Source organism: Mirounga angustirostris, unplaced genomic scaffold (genome assembly GCF_029215605.1).
Source record: "Mirounga angustirostris isolate CCGP_5_RB_7025 unplaced genomic scaffold, mMirAng1.0.hap1 SCAF_8, whole genome shotgun sequence".
Taxonomy (NCBI): domain Eukaryota; kingdom Metazoa; phylum Chordata; class Mammalia; order Carnivora; family Phocidae; genus Mirounga; species Mirounga angustirostris.
In genome coordinates, this window is record NW_026991716.1 from 65,988,760 (window position 1) to 66,009,680 (window position 20,921).

The 20,921-nt window shown below is 37.5% G+C and overlaps 1 long non-coding RNA gene across 1 annotated transcript in view; it reads left to right on the forward strand.

The window, feature by feature from the left end:
• The first annotated feature begins 4,876 nt into the window (after positions 1-4,876).
• The window catches only part of LOC123837869 (uncharacterized), a 52,909-nt gene continuing 36,864 nt past the window's right edge, over positions 4,877-20,921 (forward strand). The window contains exon 1 of the long non-coding RNA XR_006789296.3: positions 4,877-5,159. This is a non-coding gene — a long non-coding RNA (uncharacterized LOC123837869). The remainder of the gene's footprint in view (positions 5,160-20,921) is intronic.

The following is a 20,921-nucleotide window of genomic DNA, read 5'->3' on the forward strand; positions in this document are numbered from 1 at the left end:
TTTTGGATTCTTTTGGTTGTTGCCTGTGTTATGGTAAATGTAATATCTATGGAAAGTAGATTATGAAATGCTCTGGCTTATTTTCAAGTTGTGTTTATATTTATTTTTCTTTTTTTAGGTTATTATTAAAACAAAAATTCAATATTAAAAAAACCCTGGCGTATAGCCTGGGTGGCTCAGTCGTTAAGCGTCTGCCTTAGGCTCAGGTCATGATCCCAGGGTCCTGGGATCGAGCCCCGCATGGGGCTCCCTGCTCGGCGGGAAGCCTGCTTCTCCCTCTCCCACTCCCCCTGCTTGTGTTCCCTCTCTCTGTGTGTCTCTCTGTCAAATAAATAAATAAAATCTTAAAAAAAAAAAAACAAGAATGGTCAAAGAAGCTAAGTTGAAGGTAAGACTTGAATTGGAAACTTGTAAGAGGTGCAAGAAATCAATTGTGAGAAGAGAAAAGAAAATGTTTCAAGAGAGGGGTCAGAGCAAAAGTGCCACAGTAGGAAAAACAGCCTGGCCAGCAGTGTAATTGCCTAACTGCACTAATTCCTGAGGGTGGGCTAGGAGGTACTCGCAGGGAGCAGCATTAGAGCCCTCAGAACGGCAACGCAAGGGCTTCACCATAGGAGTTTTGATTGACAGAGTGATTCAAGAACCTGACTTTAAAACAGTCTACATATTTTCCCATTCCTTAATTAGCTGAACTAAGAAAGAGGAACAATTCTAGATTATTTAAAATAATGAAATATTTAATTCCCTTTGGAAGTGCTTTTGTATGGAAATTCAAATAAAATTATGTTTGCTCTGACACCGCACAGTGCAGATTATAGAAGAACTATGGAGCTTTCTCTTGGTTCACGTTCATCCAAAATATGCACAATACTGACTGGAGGGGTGTGTTGCAAAACCCTAATAGAGTTGGTCTTTTCCTTAAAATTTCTGGGCTAAATGAATTAGACATACTCTAAGATGACTGTGTACAAAAAATTAGGCACAAAAATTATTCTTTCAATTGCACTGGATAAAAATAAATTGGGCAATCAGTTAAAAGATTCTCTTTTTTTAAATAAAAATCCACCCTGCAATTTTGGCAGAAAAATTTGTACCTAAGTTCACTGGAGTATGAGTTAGCATTATTGACTTAGGATAATTTTGTGGCATGTCGTTATTTGTTTTATAAGTGAGTTCTCTTGACACTTTTCTGCCTACAATTGCAACTTTAGAATGAACTAAGAATACCTATGGCAGAATGCTAATAATCACTTCAGAGTCACATCATTATTAGTATCAGCCCACAGAAAGTGCAATAGCCTTGGTCCAAATCTAACTCTAAATTTTTAAACGAATAAAGACTAAATTAAACATATTTCCTTGGTGAAACTGTTGGATCATTAACTGAATACTAACGGAAGGCTAATCTTCAAGGTATTTTTAAATTACTGTCCATTCAATGACATTTGGATTTTATCTTATACAAGTTTTTTCCTGCAAAATTAATATAGTTCAGATAATTCAGATATAAACCTCAAATACATTTCATATCTTGTTTTTTTTTTCAAATACATAAGGGTTAATTGTGTGCTATAGTGATAGTGATGTTTCCCTTTTAAAATATAACCAGAATAAGATATTAAAATAGACTCAGTGAAATTTATCACCATCAAAACACATTGAGAATCTATTTTCATAACATGCATTATTAGTTGCTGCGCCCAGCAAATTAGACAGACATAATCTGCCTCTTGGGAATTCAAAATCCAAGGCTGATGTTGCTGATGCAGATGCTGCTGGGGTAACTCAGATAAGGAGGTCAGCATTAAACAAATAGACAAGTTGAATAGGTGAATTTAGAAAATATTTGGGGGCGCCTGAGTGGCTCAGCTGTTAAGCATCTGCCTTCGGCTCAGGTCATGATCCCAGGGTCCTGGGATTGAGCCCCGCATCGGGTTCCCTGCTCCGCGGAGAGCCTGCTTCTCCCTCTCCCGCTCCCACTGCTTGTGTTCCCTCTCTTGCTGTGTCTCTCTCTGTCAAATAAATAAATAAAATCTTAAAAAAAAGAAAATAATTGCTAATAACAAATAACTTGATAAACAATAATTTGTATTCTGACACTTCCAATATTCTTGTCTTTCAAATAACTCATCAGCCTCTCAGGACCTGTGCCTCAGGTTCATACACTAGGCACCAGCGTATAATAGAGACTAATAAATAAGGCTGAATTCTTGCCTAGATGGACCACAGAAAAAGAAACATGGGCAGAGAGGTTGGAAATTCCAAGGAAGAAAAGAAATTGGCTTGATGTCTTCGTGATTTAAAATTGGATTAGGAATGTAAATTTACTGCTCAAATCTAAATAGGAGGAAAATTTAAATTCAATATTGATTCTTTCTTGGTTCACTACTGAATGTCATATGTTTGAAATAACCCACTGAAATAAAAATAAAATAAAAACAAAACCCCCCATAATTGATGGTAAAAAGTGATGAATTACTCCAACAACCTGATCAATAACTCCTAGCCTCTGTGCCTAGGATCAGGAAAAGTTCTGGACTAAAAGAAGATCTATTATATTTTCTTTTTTCTCTATGGAAAAAAATCCCTAGAATAAAACAGCAGAAACAAATATTTATTTATATATTTTGCATTTTTTATTGCACTATGTGTATTTCCAAAACAATATAATCCCACATGTTGGAATAGAACACGTGTTCTTACAAAGCTAAACAAATACATAAATGGGCGAGAGCACTTTGGCATGTGTGCTATGGTTAAGGTGACTGAATCTGCTCTACTGTGCCCTACTTTTTTCATGAAACCCAAATTTGATTCTAGAGGAAAGAAGATGAAGCTAGGTTGGAATTGCTGCTGAAATGTCATAGCTGATATTTATTCATTCAGGTTTGGAGAAAAAAGCAAAAGTCTTTACATGACTTTTTTTTTCAGATCAAAAAAAAAATTCTCGTTAAAATGTAAAAAGGGTCAGACTTTTAAATTTACTCACTCTCCTTGTTAAATAAAATTATTTGGGGAATATGAAATTGAAATAGCATATTTTAATACATTAAAGTATTTAGCAAAAAGCTCATAACTTCAAAAAACAAAATCAGGCGAATACGCATTTGCATTTATATATTAACTAAGTAGCTATGGATTCCTGGATTAGTCATAGACAAAAAATATGAAAGAAAAAACACACAAAAGTAGGCAGAAAAGTAATCAAGCTCGTGAGATATATATTCTAAAATTATTACTGGGAAAGTTAATTTTGGAAAGAAAAAAACATTTTAGTCAACAAAAAATGACAAAAGGAAAATTCTTTCTTCCTCTCCTTCTTTCTTTCATTCTTTCTTTCTTTCTTTTTAATACTTTATTTATTTATTTGACAGAGAGAGATAGCGAGAGTAGGAACACAAGCAGGGGGAGTGGGAGAGGGAGAAGCAGGCCTCCTGCCCAGCAGGGAGCCCGATGTAGCGCTGGATCCCAGAATCCTGGGATCATGACCTGAGCTGAAGGCAGACAGTTAATGACTGAACTACCCAGGCGCCCCCCTTTCTTTCTTTTTCTTTCTTTCTTTCTTGCTTTCTTGCTTCTTTTTTCTTTCTTTCTTTCTTTCTTTCTTTCTTTCTTTCTTTCTTTCTTTCTTTCTTTCTTTCTTTCTTTCTTGTAGTTTCAAGTTTTTATTTAAATTCTAGTTAGTTAACATATAGTGTAATATTAGTTTCAGGAGTAGAATTTAGTGATTCATCACTTACATGGAACACCAAGTACTCATCACAAGTGCCCTCCTTAATACCCATTACCATCTAGCCCATCCCCCACCCACCTCCCCTGCAGCAACCCTCAGTTTGTTCTCTATAGTTAAGAATTTGTTTTATGTTTTGCCTCTCTTTTTATCTTATTATTGTCACAATTCACCCAATATGAAATACATAATTTGAATAGTTGCACAACTATTAAGGACATTGAATTAACTTAGCACTTCAACCTATGCTGAGATCTGAAAGCACCTCAAAGCATAAAATCAAGTTATTATAAGGCATATATTGTTTGTTTCCCTTCCTCTCATGCATGAAACTCTGCTGTTGCATGCTGTTCAAAGCCTGAAAAAGTTTTTCATATACTTTGTCCAGTTTCCTAGTTGTTTATGGTGGGAGAATAAATATAATACCAAATCTAATATGGCCATATGCACATTTTCAAAGGTCACTACTTTTAATTAAAATTAAATTGTGATTATTAAACATTGGCAACCTACTTGCTTCTTATCTCTTTAGTGTAAAACTCTAGACCAGAGTATGTTTTTCACAGCAAGAGAAATAGACCCACCTTTCAGTATTAGGATCTTGAAAAATGACAAGAGATTCCATTCCAGTTTGGAAGGCCCTGAATTTGATATATAACTTTATTTTTATTCCTAATATGGATGTACAGATTAGAGCTACATTGAGATGTATCAGTCTAGGTTCATTCAAGAGTGAGAACCCCCACAGTAGGTTGAACAGCATAAGTTTAATGTAAAGAATTATTTAAGTATGATAAAAGAGTAATTATAAGATAGAACAAGACTCAGTATGCTATCGTGGGGATGAGAGAGAGTACCTGAGGAAGGACAAACTTGGAAGGTGTTCAGAATTTGCTGGAGAAGGTGTGGTTCCACTCACTGGAGAGCAAAGTGTTTTGCTGCTTTAACAGGGCTGGAGTTGGTCTGCAGAGATTGGGTAAGCAGAAGGTGACCTCGAGCACGGTAAGGGAGCAGGGTGGCTGGAACCTTCCCAGGCCACAGACAAAGGAGTACAGGTTTCATGGGAACCCCACGGAGTTAAGGAAGTCAGGCTTGCATTGGTATTATGGATGCCAGGATGGCTGAGATGACTTCAGTATTAGTATGTAGGGTGCAGTATGTTTGGGCAACAGTTTGGATAGAAACCCTTTGGAATGCTGGTTTCTGGAATGAGAGAGCTGCTGAAAGGTTATTGCCAAACTAAACTGCAAGATTACTGAGGGACCACGCATTCTGGAACACACGCTAGGGCAAACGTTCTCATATGCAAGCGGCTGACCCACCGCAGTCCGCGGAAATACGGAGTCCTTCTTGTCTCGTATCCCACCGGCGCCCCCTACTGAGAAGGTTTAACACCGTACTCACCATAAAGGAGAGATGCTGAAAAGAGGTAGGTAGGACATCTATTGAAGGGTAATTTTGGATCTGAAAGTCAATACATTTATAACTGGCATATCTGGTTACTTGCTGAATTTTCAGATCAAAAATGCACTTTTTTTATACCAAAAAAATTGTAAGATTTATGACCTAGGTTGGTAATGTTTAGGTTACGTTTTGAAAATGTGACCTATGTTTATTTAGCAATCAGAAAGCTACTATTTTATATTTACCAAGTTTCTATTATAAATTAGATTATAATATCTGGTCTTTTTTACTTTCTGGTTGTTTAAATGGCAGCTAAAGCTTTATAGCATAGATTTTTTTTTCTCAACTGAATTCATTAGAAAGTAGATTTTAAGATTTTTGCTTTTTTTGATATCTTTTCCAGGTTTTTTATTTATAGGTGAAATTTTCTCACACTATAATAAACAAATGCCCCATTTCCAAAATCTTTAGATAATTCCATAATTATATCTGTGGACACCAAAATTAACATGCTTATCCCAAACCAAAATTATGAGACTGAGGAGAAAGGGCTTTTTTTTTTTTTTTTAAAGACAGCAAATGGAGTTTATTTGGGATACTTTGTATATGAGGGATCTGATAAGAAAGAGGAATGTCACTCTTAGAAAGAGTAGCATGCAAGGCTTATAAAGGCACTTTTTCAAAGTGTGAGGGACTAGGAGTGGAGAAGCATTTTTCAGTCCCATGGTCATTATCTTGTGGTCGTTACTTTTCAGTGGACACAAGAAAATCACAGGATGACTTTTTCCATAGTTGACATTCTTTTAGAGCTCCTGAAAAATAGAAATACTTGCGCAAGCAAGCTTTAAATTGTTACTTCTAATTTTCCCAGACAACCATTAATCCTTAATGGCTGTTATTTCTTATTTGTTTGCTTTCCCAGAAGGAGGTATTTATCTCTAAGCCTATGGGAACTTTTAGCCCTTGCCTCAGACCAGTGGCTTTCCTGGAGTTAAGTCCCTCTTGATTTTCCTTTACTGTCTCATTTTCCCTCCTGAGATTTTTATCCTCATTCTTCAGCTTTTTTTAAAAAAGATTTTATTTGTTTATTTGACAGAGAGAGAGAGCACAAGCAGGGGAGAGAGGCAGAGGGAGAAGGAGAAGCAGGTTCCCCGCTGAGCAGGGAGCCCGCCATGGGGCTTGATCCCAGGACCCCAGGATCATGACCCGGGCTGAAGGCAGACGCTTAACTGACTGAGCCAGTCAGGTGCCCCTATTCTCATTATTCTTAAAGGATGATGAAGGGCAGTGGTCTCTTCATCTGTAACTGCTTGCTGCTGAGCAGGGCCATTGTCCCTATCTTCCTCTGGAGGTGTAAAAGTCTCTCGCTGACTGTTCTCATGACTTATAGGGATTTGATCCTCCCACAGGGGGATAGGTTGGAGTCCTTACGCCATCACTAGCTTGACTTAGAATTGTTGGAACCTGGAAGACACGCTTCACCAGGGTGTTACAAAGGCAGGGCCCAAAAGTAACAGCAATAAAATGGCCATTAAAGGTCTAAGGAAAGGCAAGAACTAAGTAGCATTTAGTAGGTACCCTTTAACGGAGTCCTGATGCTTTGAGTGGTGGGGTTGTTAAAATTATGTAGCCACGTGGCCTGTTGGGGGATGGTGTCAGCCAGAGAAAGGGATTTTTCTTTAAGGTTGATATTTCCAGTTGAGTTTTGAGCCTTTACCTGAAAGACATTAAAGTTGGATTCAGCAAGGGCACAGAATGATGTTGCCAAGTTTTGAAACATGTTATGTTAAGAATCATAAAGAACTGCTCTGAATAGGAAACAACCCTTTGTGCATCAATCAGATAAAATAGCTTTATTTTTTTAAACAAAGCATTGTTCAGTACATCTAAACCATGAAGAACTATTTTCTTTTAAGTTCTTGTATCTTCTGTATTAAAGCAAATTTAACTTGATCTTTTGTGTAAAATTACATGATACATTTATTTCTTTCATTTCTCATTGCTTAAAGCTGTGTCCTTTGTGTACTATTTCTACCAAGGGTTTTATGCAACATGCTGCAGTGCACCTTTGAGATCTACTATAACCATCACTCAGATGGTATAACTTTAGCAAATCTGAAAAAAAAAATCACTCTTAGTCCAGCCCCAAAACTCATTTCTTTTGACAGTTTCTGTCATCTCTGACAGTTTCTCTTGCGCTCTGACTTGGTAGTCACATTCCTCACTTTGTAAAATAAATCTCTAATTCCTTTAGACAGGTCATTAGCTTAAACACAGATAGCATCATTAGGATAATTTATCAATCATCCGAGCCAAAGAGAAGTGAAAATTTGTAAGAAAGGGAGCAGAATTCAGAATGAAAGGCAGATCTGATGAAACTTCATTTGAAGGGTGGGAATCTACTAGATTTTAATTTCTTGAATTCCAGTTATATTTGAAGGCCTTTCTGCAATCAAGAGAAAGGGAAAGTAAAACAGAATCCCTGCCATTACTGGAAATAACTGAAATCACTCATTATGGTCATAGAACAGAAGTTTCTGAATATTAACTGACAATCTAAGGCAAATTCTTCTAAGTGGAAATGTTCATGGGGGAGAATGGAATTTTTCTTTTTTCTTTTTTAAGATTTTTATTTATTTATTTGACAGAGAGAGCGAGAGAGCACAAGCAGGCAGAACAGTAAAGGAAGAGGGAGAAGCAGGCTCCCCGCCAAGCAGGGAGCTCGATGCGGGGCTTGATCCCAGGACCCTGAGATCATGACCTGAGCCGAAGGCAGACGCTTAACCATCTGAGCCACGCAGGCTCCCTGAGAATGGAATTTTTCAATAGAATATTTCTAGTCCAAATCCAGTAATTCTTCAGGAAAGTGAGAGCTAACAAGCAATTGCTCTTCTCTTATGACAGTTTTTGTTCATGTGCGTGTGTGTGAGAGAGAGACAGAGACAGACACAGAGAGAAATATTGGGTCTTCTTTGTGACATCCTACTGTGCACATGCTGGGTAATGGGTTTGGACTTGGGCTATAAAATCTTGGCAGGACCATCATGACCCATCACCTATGCATACACCATTTAAAAATTCAGTGTCTTTTGGGCACTGTAGTCGCAACGAACCACAATAAAAATTTAGTCATGTATGGATAATGAAAATGCTTCTTGAGGCTTTTGCTTATGTCTCATTTGCTTACATCACTTAGGACTATTCAGAGGCACTTCATTTATATGATATGAAATCTATTTGCTTTTACCCAAGGAAACAAAAATACCAAGGGATGCGTGGGGACAACTCCTTGGGAACACCGTACCTAGAAATATATGCTTAAAATGAAGATATAAGTAGGTCTTATTTGCTCATTTTGTCTCACAATTGCTGAAGGAAACATTAACTTTGCATCCCATCAGCTCTTCAGGGAAAGAGCTGACCTTCTTATAAATCCTCAGTACCCAGATGGAGATCAATAAATATGTGTGTTATGAGTGAAAACAATGAATGAATGAATACATATCCAATGTCATTTGAGTTCTTTCTCTACAGTAGTAGGAATGATTTTGTACTGATTCATTTACACTATCATATAGTTCTTACACGCAATTGTTTATATGTAAACGTAAGTAGGGTTGCAGTTTATTCTAGTAACTGGACACTTTGGGGTCATTTGGCCTCAGTAGCGTGCTAATACTAAAACATATTTTTTAAAGGCACTTGTTAAACACTTAAGATATAGGGCATTGCATAGTGATTAATTTCATGAACCCTTACCAAAACCCCCATGATGTAAGTACTATGATTATTATATACATGGCAACAGAGGAAAGTAAAGAAGGTTCCCACAGGCTGCTGTTGTGGTCATGTTTGTATGTGAAACCAGGGACCCCTCTGATTCCACGGTCTGCACAGAGCACTGCCTGGGCTGTTGCTTCAGAGAAAAGGCCATGGAGGCCACTCCTGTGAGAAGAGTTGCCCTCATCAGGGACCACACGGCAGTATTTGTAGATCTTGACTATAATTAGGTGGGACATCTCTTGGTCTGACCTCTGTACTCACTAGTCTTTTAAAACTGTGGCTCCCAGAAATTGCAGAAGTATATGACATTCTTCTGGACTGTTAGAAACTCAGGGTGCTATGTGAAGCAAGAATTAAAATCTGTTCATTCATCCATCAAGGTGGTCTCTGGGTAGAAACTCTGTAACTGCATTAGCAGAAGAAATGGTTTTAGGCAGTGTCCTATCTCTGCAATCCAGTGAAGCAAAATGAATTCAGAGAATCTTTCTGCACCTACACACAGGAAAGATAGATAGATGTTGAGATAGAGGGAGGAAGGACCTAAGTTTGCTAGAGCCCTAAGCAAAAGAGAGTATGAGAGAGAGAGAGAGAGAGAGAAAGGTTTATAGCAAGCCCCCCCGCAAAAAAAGGATGTAAATTCTAAAGTGATTTTCTTTCCAGATTGCAGAACATATTTATTTTTGGTCTTTATTTATAAATTTTAATTCAAGGTGCCCAAATTCCTGGAGACTTTAAAGAGCATAATGCCTTTCCCTCAATAAGACAAGGCATGTGGGTTCTATTTCTGGTTATGAACCTGAGGACATTTTATGGCTTGGCAGTGTTTCTGTGTGAAATACTGTAGTGATTTAGGAACACTCTGAAAACCTCAGCAAGAGTCATCAGAACCACACTAATTACCAGATTGGCCCTTCTTATTTTCTTTTCCCTCAAGAGCCAATTTATTAGAGTAGAATTCCCTCCTACTCCCGGACCGGGGGAGGAGACTGCTTCCCCAAAACCTTTAGTGTGGTGTTTCTGTGCACAGCACCTTCTCAGCAGGTACAATAATACATTTAGAGAGGTCCTAGACTCAGGACTAAAGGGAACTGAACGACCCACTGAATCAACTCACTTTTCAGGGCTAGACTCCTCGGCCCATGCTTGGCTGTCTTCCTTGCTTCTCCACCCAGGGGGGCCTTTCTATCTATGCAAGACTTCTGATTTGTTGGAAATATTTTTTCCCACTGCACAGGAAAAGCTGTGTTCCATGAGTGTCACTCACAGGTCCTGATTCTAGTCCTCACTCACCTTGGGTATTCCTGACGTTTCTTCCATCACCAGCTGTTCAAATATTGAAAAGGAGGTATTGGTATCATTAGCTAAACATTCGAGCACCTTCCATGTACCAGGCATTGCTCTAAAGACTAAAAGCTCAAAAATAAAGAAGACATAGCCCCTTGTCTGCAAGGCATCATGGTGTAATACAGGAGGAGGAAGGGCGAGCCACAATGAAAATACAGCCTAAGATTACTGGAGCCTGGGTAAGGTGGTGCTTAGCTCTGCAAGGGTCAGGAGGGCTTGTGAGAAGAAGGGATGCTTGTGCTGAATTGCAGGAAAAAAAAGGATAATTTGTTTAAGCAAACAAGATGAGCAAAAGGAGGACCTAGACCATGTGAGAGCATGGAGTCATGAGAACACCAGGTTCAAAGTGGTCAGTTGCAATTTTCCTCACTGAGAGGAAGTGAATTTAAGAAGAGGTCAGATTATAGAGGATGGAGTTTATTTTGACTTGTCAAACATCTGGTCTTTGTCCTGGAAGAATGGGCAACCTTTTACATGGTTCAAAGCAGAGTAGTGACATGGTGAAAACTGCCTTCAGATTTCATCTAATTTGGTCTCATAGTCAAGCCTTATCTTTCTCAGGTTAGACTTACCCAGTTCTTTAGTCACATCTCAGATGGCACAGTTTATTTCTTTACCATCTGGCTACTCCTTTTGAAAAATTCTTTAGCTTATTTACACTAGTTGTCTGGAAAATCAAATCCCTACAAGGGGCAGGAAAGAGAATAACAGAGAATTAACAAAAGACTATTCTATTCCAACAGTTGCTGGAAATAAGACACATGAGAGTGATGTGTCCCATGGACAACTGGACAATGCCCATACTGCCCCAAAGTGTGCAGATTTCAAGTTTTTCATCACTTTTTCTGGCTGTGCATATAACATCTCCAGATTTGACTGGGCCTGCTATTTGATAATGACCCTTGATCCATAATTTTCCTAAAGCAGAGGTCTCAGAACTTGACATAATATTCCTATTGTGGTCTAACACCACAGACTGAAGCTAGCCAATTATCTCCTTCACACTGGTCTGTGTTTCTGTTAATCTAGCCTACTATTAATGAACATTATGCTTTGATATTGTCTCATACTTTTTACATTTCTGTTGTAAAACCATATCTTTCTATGCTAAGCTGGAAAGTTCATTTTCTCAGTCAAAATTCAGTAGCCCAGAGTAATGGGGAAAATGTCCATTTGTAGTAGGGGAAGGAAAACCTTGCCTCCAGTTTTGATTCTACTGATAGTAGCTTTTTGATCTTGAGAAAAGGGGGTTTGCTCTCTGAAATGCCTTATTTTAAAAAAGGTGGATTCATGCCTTTCCTGAATCATCAAAAATATGTGATTTTTGGATGAATCAGATGATAACATGTTGTGTAAGTACTTTATAAATCATGAGACAGGTCACAAATACTACTATCTTGGTTAAATCTCCTCTATTAGACTCAGTTACTATTCCTGGTGGTCTTCCTTTCTTTCTTTCCTTCTTTCTTCCTTTCTTTTTTCTTTCTTCCTTCCTTCCTTTCTTTCTTTCTTTTTCTTTCCTCTTTCTTTCTTTCTTTTTCTTCTTGCTCTCTTTTCTTTTCTTTTATTCTGTTCCTCAATCTGTTCTTTAGCAAATAAAAAGAACAAGTAATTTACTGACCCTGTGAAGTGAATTTTTGCCTATGGTTATTTGAAATCACATCTATTATCACACATAATTTTGGGTATTCTGTATCCTTTGGTTATAGAAAGCGATCTCTTTTTTGTTCTTTCAGTTTCATTTACAAAGAAAATTTTAACAATTCCTTCATACAAAAATACCACAAAAGATTATAGATTCATTTCTGTATTAAAATTATCTTTTAAATTCTCTTTTTAATGTAAACTTACATATGCTTGGTTTAGGGAGTTTGCTTTGTCTTTGCTTTATTTTTGTTTTTCACAAATAAAATAGGAAACAAAAAGTCCTTTTGTCATGCAGATATATGGAGATAATTATAATTATGGAATATTCTAATTGAAATGATTATGCATTTTTATTATGGAATATCCAGTTAGTGCTTTAGGGTTTTAGCATAAATTTATTGCCAATATCTTTAAGAGGAGTTTCTTATTCTTGTCATATCATAAAGAGAATGTTATTAAAGGAATCCAGAATAAATACAATATTTCTTGACAGCATTATTTTATTTTATTGCGTTTTCTTTCCTAAAAGTTTTGCTTCATGCTTGAATGAAAGGGGAACCTCTCAAATGAGACTGTGACGAGGTTTATTTGACACCCAAAATGATACAATTCAGTGAAGGGGAAAATACATATTTGATTCCTGGTGCTAGTGTTTTGGTGTATTCCCTGTTTATACATACAACAGTTATCTTTTATATTATTTTTACTTTATAATGTACCATAGGGAATATTTCAAGGTTGAATTCTAAATAATTAGATACATTAAGCATGCAGCATCTTAATTCAAATAAAATTGAGGTGACAAAAAGTTTAAATCATTTAAATGGTTTCAGTAAGTGCTGCTCTCCACTTTAAACCCTGAGATTGTAAGTCATGCAGCTTCCTGGTCCTGAATAGATGAGCAACTTCCTGGCAGCGCCCCCCCCCAGCAGTCCATCTGCCTGCCTCATTAGAAGGGAGAATTGGTTACACACCATTGATCATCTACATGGCCATTAACTCCCACATTCATTATACACTTAAAGTAAAAGATAAGAAAAAGGTTACTGTGCAATTTCTCCCTTTTTAGGATGTCTGTATAATGCCTTTCAACTCTTCATTTAAGAATCCATGCAACAGAGAATTAACAAAAGACTATTCTATTCCAGGCGCTGTGCTGGGCACTGGAGGTCTTTCTGTGAACGAGACTGTTCCTTTGCACAGGAGCTTACTTTCTAGCAATCAGGGAAACTGACATCAAACAACTAATCCTCAGATTAATTGTTTCATTGGGATTGTGTTAACATCATAAAAGGAAGGCACGGAGTGTTACATAAATGTTAGGCATGTGACCTTGTCTGCACGTTAGAAAGCTCTCTTAGATCTCTGAGCTGAAATTCTTGAAGGTGGGAGGGGAAGAAAGAATAGGTCTTGCAACTGTCTTGCTGTGGGAATGAGCATAACCAGTAGGAACAACCAAAAGAAGCCAGAGGAGCTGAGGTCAGAGTCCACATGGGCTGAATGTCATGAAATGCGTTTGTTCTGCTCATCTGGGTTTTATTTCGCCCCACTCTGGACCACTCTGTGCGTGGTCCTGGAAAAGAGACTGATTACTAATATTGCCCAGTGGGGGAAATATATCGGAATGTGAACCATTTTAAGGCAGTAGTAACTTTTGTTTCTGGCACTTTGCTGGAATACATATCCCGAGTTACCCTCTTGTTTGAAATAATTAAAATGCTGAGCTGAGCTGGCACAAGAAATAAGGAAAATTCAAAATCGGGAAAAAAAAATGATGCGAGAGTCAGAATCCTGGGAGATAAATTAGCCTTCCTTTTTGATAGCTGCATGGGGTAGAGAAGACAGAAGGTAAGGACTATGCTGGCACGATGGGGAATCTGGAAACAGACTCCCACACAGGTGCTGGTGGCTATAGCCTTAGTATAAGATGAACCAAACCCTGCCAGCTGGAGAGAGAAGCATGCTGTAGCTTTGAGCTGGGTTGGAAAGTTGTATATTGAGAATTCATAACAATGGGTGTCTTTCATGAGTTGTGGTCCAAATTCATACAGTCAGAGTGAACTGAACAACTTCGAGCTAATAATTTAATTGCAAGTGGCTCTGGATCAGAAGTGCCCCCATAGGCTGGCTGACGAAAGCTCGGTCTCTCTGAGAAAATCCACTTCAACTCACATCTTCACAGATTTCCAAAAATAAAGTTGAAGGAAAAGTGCCTCACTTAGAGTCTAAAATCACAAATCAAGGCCCGAGAGTGAAAAATCAACAGAAGCAACACAGAGCTGAAAAGACTCACGAGACTAGTTATTAGAACTATCAGACATAAAGTAGAAAATAATTATGTATATATAATGTGTTTAGAGAAATAAAATGTGACCAGAGAAATAGTGACTACTAAAAAAACCCAAAAACCAAAAACCAGTCACTTTTGAGAAAAGAACAGCATGACACTTCTAGAAACAATATGTATAGTAGTTGAAATAAAAAATGCCATGGGCTGCAGAAGGAAGAGGAAGCAGACCTAAGTTTACTCCAGAGTTTTACATGCAGGAATATCTGAATATGGAGATCTTGACGTGTCTTTTTCTCTTACCCTTGTTCTGTCCCACATGGTTCTATTCCCGTTTGGACTCAGCTTTTCCTAAGGCTCAGGAAGCTGCCTTTATATTCAGGTGTGAGGCCGAGTTGCCAAATCAGGGCTGGTTCTGCATCTCTGCCCTCTTCTGAAGTGCACAGGTGTGTGACCCCAGCTTTTTCTGGTTACCATCTAGAATCTGAGCTGGGAATGTCCCTGGGTGAGCAGTGAGTAACAGGACTAAAATAGTCCTTTGGAGAGCTGCCCTCCTTCTGCTTAAGGGAGAGAAGAATTTTCACCCTAGATAACCTGACAGGAATTTTCCCTCTAAGGATGTGGAACAGACTGATCTATGACCCACGGGACAGAGAACTGTGACTCACTGCTGACTTGCTGTAATGCTCCAATGCAGTGACCCAAATGCATTTCATGCTCCATCCTATGCTGAGCTATTTTGAAAGCCCAAATAAATAGGGCCTCTGTGGGAGGTTTTAGGATCCTGGAAAATAGCATTTTGGATTATTACCTACCTGTATAATGTACAGGAGTTAATATTTCCCAAAGGATCTAATTTTTCTCATCCCATATTTTCTGCTAAATTAGAATCTGTTCTTGTATTGCTATATTTTCTTTGGCCAGGAAGATTCCGGGGACAATTTGAAACCAGTGCTTACATCCAGAGTCCAAGTTAAAACCACCACGTATTTTAAAAACCCAACTTTAACCAGCCGATACCTGTTTAATCCCTTGCAGAGAGTATGGGGAGTTCTCTTCAATTAATTTCTAATTAGGCTAATTTACTGATAATGCTATAACAAAACTCACATCCACAGAGGATAGAATAATTTGAAAATTTATTCATTCATGTTCTGTATATATTTCAATCTAGCAGGGTAGTTATGTTTGTTTTCAATGTGGGTATTTTTCAGCAAGTCAATTTTCTGATACGCCTGTCTGAAGAAAACCGTGTGTGCATGTGATTCTAATCATGAGGGTCTATGTATGCACGAATATGGGTGTGGAGGTTGAATAACATAACGTAACATGTATGAAGCATAGGCAATATCACTGAGTGTTATTACAGGTGAAGTCTGAAGCAGGTACTACCAATGACTCAAAGAAACATCTCTGCCTTCAAGTACTCAAGGAGCTGACAACAATCTAATAGTGAAAATACTTAAAATACCTGGAATCAGTTGTGGGTTACAAAAAGAATCATTTTTAAAATTTTTCTCCAGGTACTGTCCTCTACTCTACTATGTCTCATCCCCCTTTCCATTCTTTTCCTTTCATTGTGAGTTCATCAAAAATCATTTGGATGCTTTTGGGTATAAAAAAAGGTCTTACAGGCAGAAGGTGAGTCAAAATTCCATGTTCTAGACTAGGACGGATGCACACGTGTTTACCTGCCCTCACATAGGGTATGTCCCACCTGCCTTCCATTCCCCTGTGATGGAGCCCCTAGGAGAACCACTTGTAGAAGATGGGGTACCTGCAAGAGGGGCCACAGGCTCCTTGTTCAGAATAGAGGTCTGCTAGAGCAGCATTCTTGACTGCTTGACCTCCCTGCTCTTCTACACCCTTCACCATCTGCCTGTGCCAAGAGATTAAAGAGACATGGGGAGGCGGGGGAAGAGTTGGAGTACAAAGCAGTCCTTAAGTATTGGGAAACCTGCTTTTTAGAAGGAAGAATAAGCCTGTTTAACCCACTTGCTACTTACAAAGAACAAGGAGAGCCAAAGAGAAGTCATAAGTAGGGAGAGTTGAATTTATTTATTTATTTTTTGGAGAGTTGAATTTAAACACTAAAATAAAAGACATTTCTCATAATTGAAGCTTTCCATTCGGCCTACCTAGAAATTAAGTGAGCTCCGTTTGCCTAGAGGCATTGGACTAATGGCTGAGTTATCCAAGGATAAGCATATTGCAGAAGGCATTCTCATACTAGGTAGAAGATGAGAGTGGGTAAACTTTTAATTTCCCTCTGAATTTAAGTTCTACACTGTCAGTGTTTTTGTTTTAAATAGCATTTTTACTTCTCTTTATCAAAGCCAAAAGCAAAACAGAAAGAAAAAAATAAAAATCTGCCAAAAGAACTCACAACTCAATGATAGTATTGTTATAATTGTATATCCTTCTATACCTTTTTCTCTGTATATTTTAAGAACGCAGAAACGCCACAGACACAAGCAAACTCTCTCTTTTATACAAAATGGGATTTTATTGACATAAAACCTGAATTTTTTACTCAAAATACAGCACACATCTTCTCTAACCAATAAATAAGTTCTACATCAAACATTTCAAATACCACACTTAAATTATTTCACTCTGTGCATTTTATTTAGTCGGTTGCTGTGTTTTGAACTTTGGTTTTAATCTGCATGTTCCTGCTATTTATAAATAACACTACAGTCAACTACTTCTTTTTATGGAAGGTCATTATGCACATCCTCTATAAATTGCAAGGGGTGCAATTCATTTTCCCGAAATCATAAAATATATCTTTATAATTTAGCACTTATATAAAATAAAATTATTATTATTTTTTAATGATCAAAGCATACAGATGAAGTCAACTAGTACCAGCCTGCAGAACATTTCAGGTTGGCTGATGTTGTGAAAGGAAGCTGTTTTCTTGACTTTCAGATTAATTCGCAATGAGTTACAGGTTGTTTAGAATCCTACTCTACCTTTTATTTAATACCCCCCTTTACTCCTTTTCGCTAAATGTACTGAAAGGAGAAGAAAGTTTGGTGCCTAGCAATATAGTATTGTTTTCAAATGGAATTGTGTCTCGAATTCTAATGGAAAGCTTTTCTGAATAGATGCATTACATTGTCGTCCCCTTCACTGAATTCCTGGCCATTCTGGAGAGCTCTTAACAGGAAAGTTTTTATGTCGAACAAAGAAAAATCAGTAATAATCTGGGGACGTGGAATTGATTTTACCTTGCTACGTTTCTAGGGAAAAGCAAAATTGTTGGCGATATTCCTGGAAGAGGGATTTTGCATTACAATATATATCCTATTAGGGATCATATCATATTTGCAACATTCTTGATTCTTAGAGAAGTCAAACTCCGTAAGTCCAGTGGCTGGAAACAATTTACAAACCCTGTAAGCATTCAATGTTTGCTTTGTAGGGATGACCTGGAGAGATGTTTGTTAAGGTTTCTTTCTTAGGCTGCTAATTTTTTTTTTTTTTTCTAAAATTCTCTCTAGAATGCAGTAGACTATATTTTTAGGATCTTTCTTATTTTTTCTGTTTTTTTTTTTTTTAAATTACATCTTGTTTCTATATCTTTCCTAAACACCATCTTTTTTTTTTTTTTTTTTTTTTAAAGAAAGCTTCTATCTTTCTATGACCACTGAATACAGTTTTACTTCACAGGTTGATATATTTCCTGTGGCCATTTTCAACAACGAGCTGAAATAATAACTTTCCATAATTAGGATATAAATAATTTATTTCTTTAAGAATTCTGACAAAAATAGACCTACAGGTACCCAGTGGACTAAGCAAAAAGTTGCTAATAAAGACCCATGAGTGCTCATTTTTGACCTTAGGCAAGTTTTTATAGTCTTCAAATGCCAAAGGTGTTAATTAATTTTACTCTCTCCAAGGTAGAAAATAATGCTTACTGCTTGGAGGTTCATCGCTTAATGCAATCAATGCTGCATATGAATTAATACCAGGAAGAAATGAATGCATGTAAGGGAAAGGAAAGCTTGATTAGTTACACAGCAGGGTATACAGAGCACAGAGATGAAATGGGGATTTAGGAATTACCACTGCCATGGGATTCACCCCTTCCCCTTATGTTTAAACCTTCATCACAGGCGAAGCCTTCTCTGAAGTCCCTTTGGCCACTTTCACTATGTATGCAAAACCCACTCATAATTTTCTGTGCCTCCTCTGGATCCCTAAATCCCAGTCTGGCTCTCCCATAGGATCAGTAGCCAGGTTACTCTCTTTCAGTCAGACCATGGCCCCAGTGTCGGCATGTTACCATCATGTTAAACAGCCTCCGTGTCAAGGTATGAGAAATTCTTAATCCAAATCTTGTGTTACACTCATGTTAGCTGAAGAATGCCTTCAGCTGCAAATAAGAAAATGCCCATCTGACAGTGAGTTAAACCAATATGAGTTTATTTATTTCTACCACTTTCAACATGTTTGCTCTTCTTCATCAGGATGTTGCTACTTGGTCACAAAAAGCTGCTATAGTTCCAGCCATCACATCTGATTTAAATCACTAGCCCTCATATAATTACCCTCTGTATTTATAATAACCATTTTACTTTTTTAGTTTCAGTTGTGAACAGATATTAAATGAAGTTATTGTCATTATGCCAGAACTTACCTTATTTTTAAAAAATTAAAAAATTAAAAAATTAAAAAATTAAAAGTAGGCTCCCCGCCCACCATGAGGCTTGAACTCAGGACCCTGAGATCAAGAGTCGCATGCTCTACCAACTGAGCCAGCCAGGTGCCCCAGAACTTACCCTTTTTAATTAGATTAAGATCAAGGTTACACATACACGCATAAACAATGTCTGAAAATATTATGACTATAACATTTCATTGTGTATACTTTCTATATGCAGATATTATGAATCTAAAGGCAGAAAGATAGTGTTATTAGTTGATATTTTTCTTTATATAGAAAGACCCACAGCTTATTCAAAGCACCAAAATAATAAAACAGAAACGACTCTAAGATAATTCTGCCTCCAGCATGGAGATACCCTTAGGCATCTTAACTCATCTAAGTGTACGTACCTAGAAGATTTTTAGACATTAGTGTCATTATGATTCTTATTTCCAGGAGGATGAGGTTTTGTCTTACTTGCCATTTTATTTTTGGCACCTGAAACCTACTAGCATACTGTATCCTCAGTCAAAAGAATGAATAAAGACATCATTTTCCATTAATGCTTTAAATCATCTTTTTTCCCCAAATTCATTTGTTTGGTTTATCTACAAGTTTATGTATTACAAGTGGCATATAGGGCCATTTACTTTTGCTTTTGCAGTCCTGATATTCTTTTATAGATGTATTTCTCAGAGGGTATCTAACTGCTGTGAACAAAAAACGTGAAAGTTCAAGGATTTCCTGACTTTGAAACATTATGTCTACCCATTTGCAATATAAAGGGAAATCTTTGGCCACAGCTCATGGATACTGAACTCTTCATCATATATTGAAAATTATTTGAGTTGAAACATGGAAGGTAAGTATTCATCCTAATTTTATTGCAAATAAAAGCAGTGTGAATATACCACATGTGAAGAAAGAAAATGATTTTTCATCTACTGCATGGCATGCTAATTTTTGGATTGAAAAGAACGTGCATTTAAATATTCTCTTTGAAATCTTCCTAAAGACTACAGGAAATTGTGGACTTAAAGTAGATATAATTTTAAAAATATACTGACTGGGCATGTTCATACCATTTTCTAGCATTTCCTACTTGTGTTCAGCTTGTCCCCATTTGACTTAATAAAATTCCATTGGAAACCATTTTCTTTCGAATCAGTGCCCTGGAGCGCTATCAAGAGATCTGCTGAGGGCGCCTGGGTGGCTCAGTTGGTTAAGCAACTGCCTTCAGCTCAGGTCATGATCCTGGAGTCCCGGGATCGAGTCCCTCATCAGGCTCCCTGCTCAGCGGGGAGTCTGCTCCTCCCTCTGACCCTCCCCCCTCTCATGCTCTCTCTCTCTCTCAAATAAATAAATAAAATCTTTAAAAAGAGAGAGAGAGAGATCTGCTGAGGTTTCCCCCCACCCCTGAAAGAATGTAGCACCGAATGGGCTGAGAAAATCAATAATTGGCAATTCTCATATTTGTATAAAGACATATCAAGCTTTGCCTTTCTTAACGGCTATAGAAATGCTACCCTGCAAAGCAGCAGTGTGTGGCCTCATTTACTGGCAATAGTACCTTCTTCTGGAACTAACAGAAACAAAGGGAAAAATAAAAACCAACAGAAACAACTTCAAACACACATGCCAATGAAATAAATATTCAGGGTTGAGAGTCTTCCACTTGAGATGAACAGGATAGTCTCACACTTTATTTTCCATGAAGGTGTTTGTTTTGGATTTTAATTATATGCAGTATATGGTTTAGAATTTCGAATATGGAGTATTTCCGAAGAGACATCACTATCATAACACAGTCATCATGACCGGGCACTGACCGTTTTTTGTTTGTTTGTTTGTTTTTTCTATTTCCCACAGCAAAATATATGTGTGTTCTATGAGTAGAAATTGCTTAGTAAATATTTAAAAAACAATTGCTAAAATTTTGCGAGCGTTTACTGCTATCTGGGAACTGCCTCTGCAAAGGGCTTTACATACATTGATGCTTGCAAAGCTTGTAGTCCAGGTATTTCTTTGTCTCCATGGTGTGAATAAGAAAACAGAAGTCTAGGGTG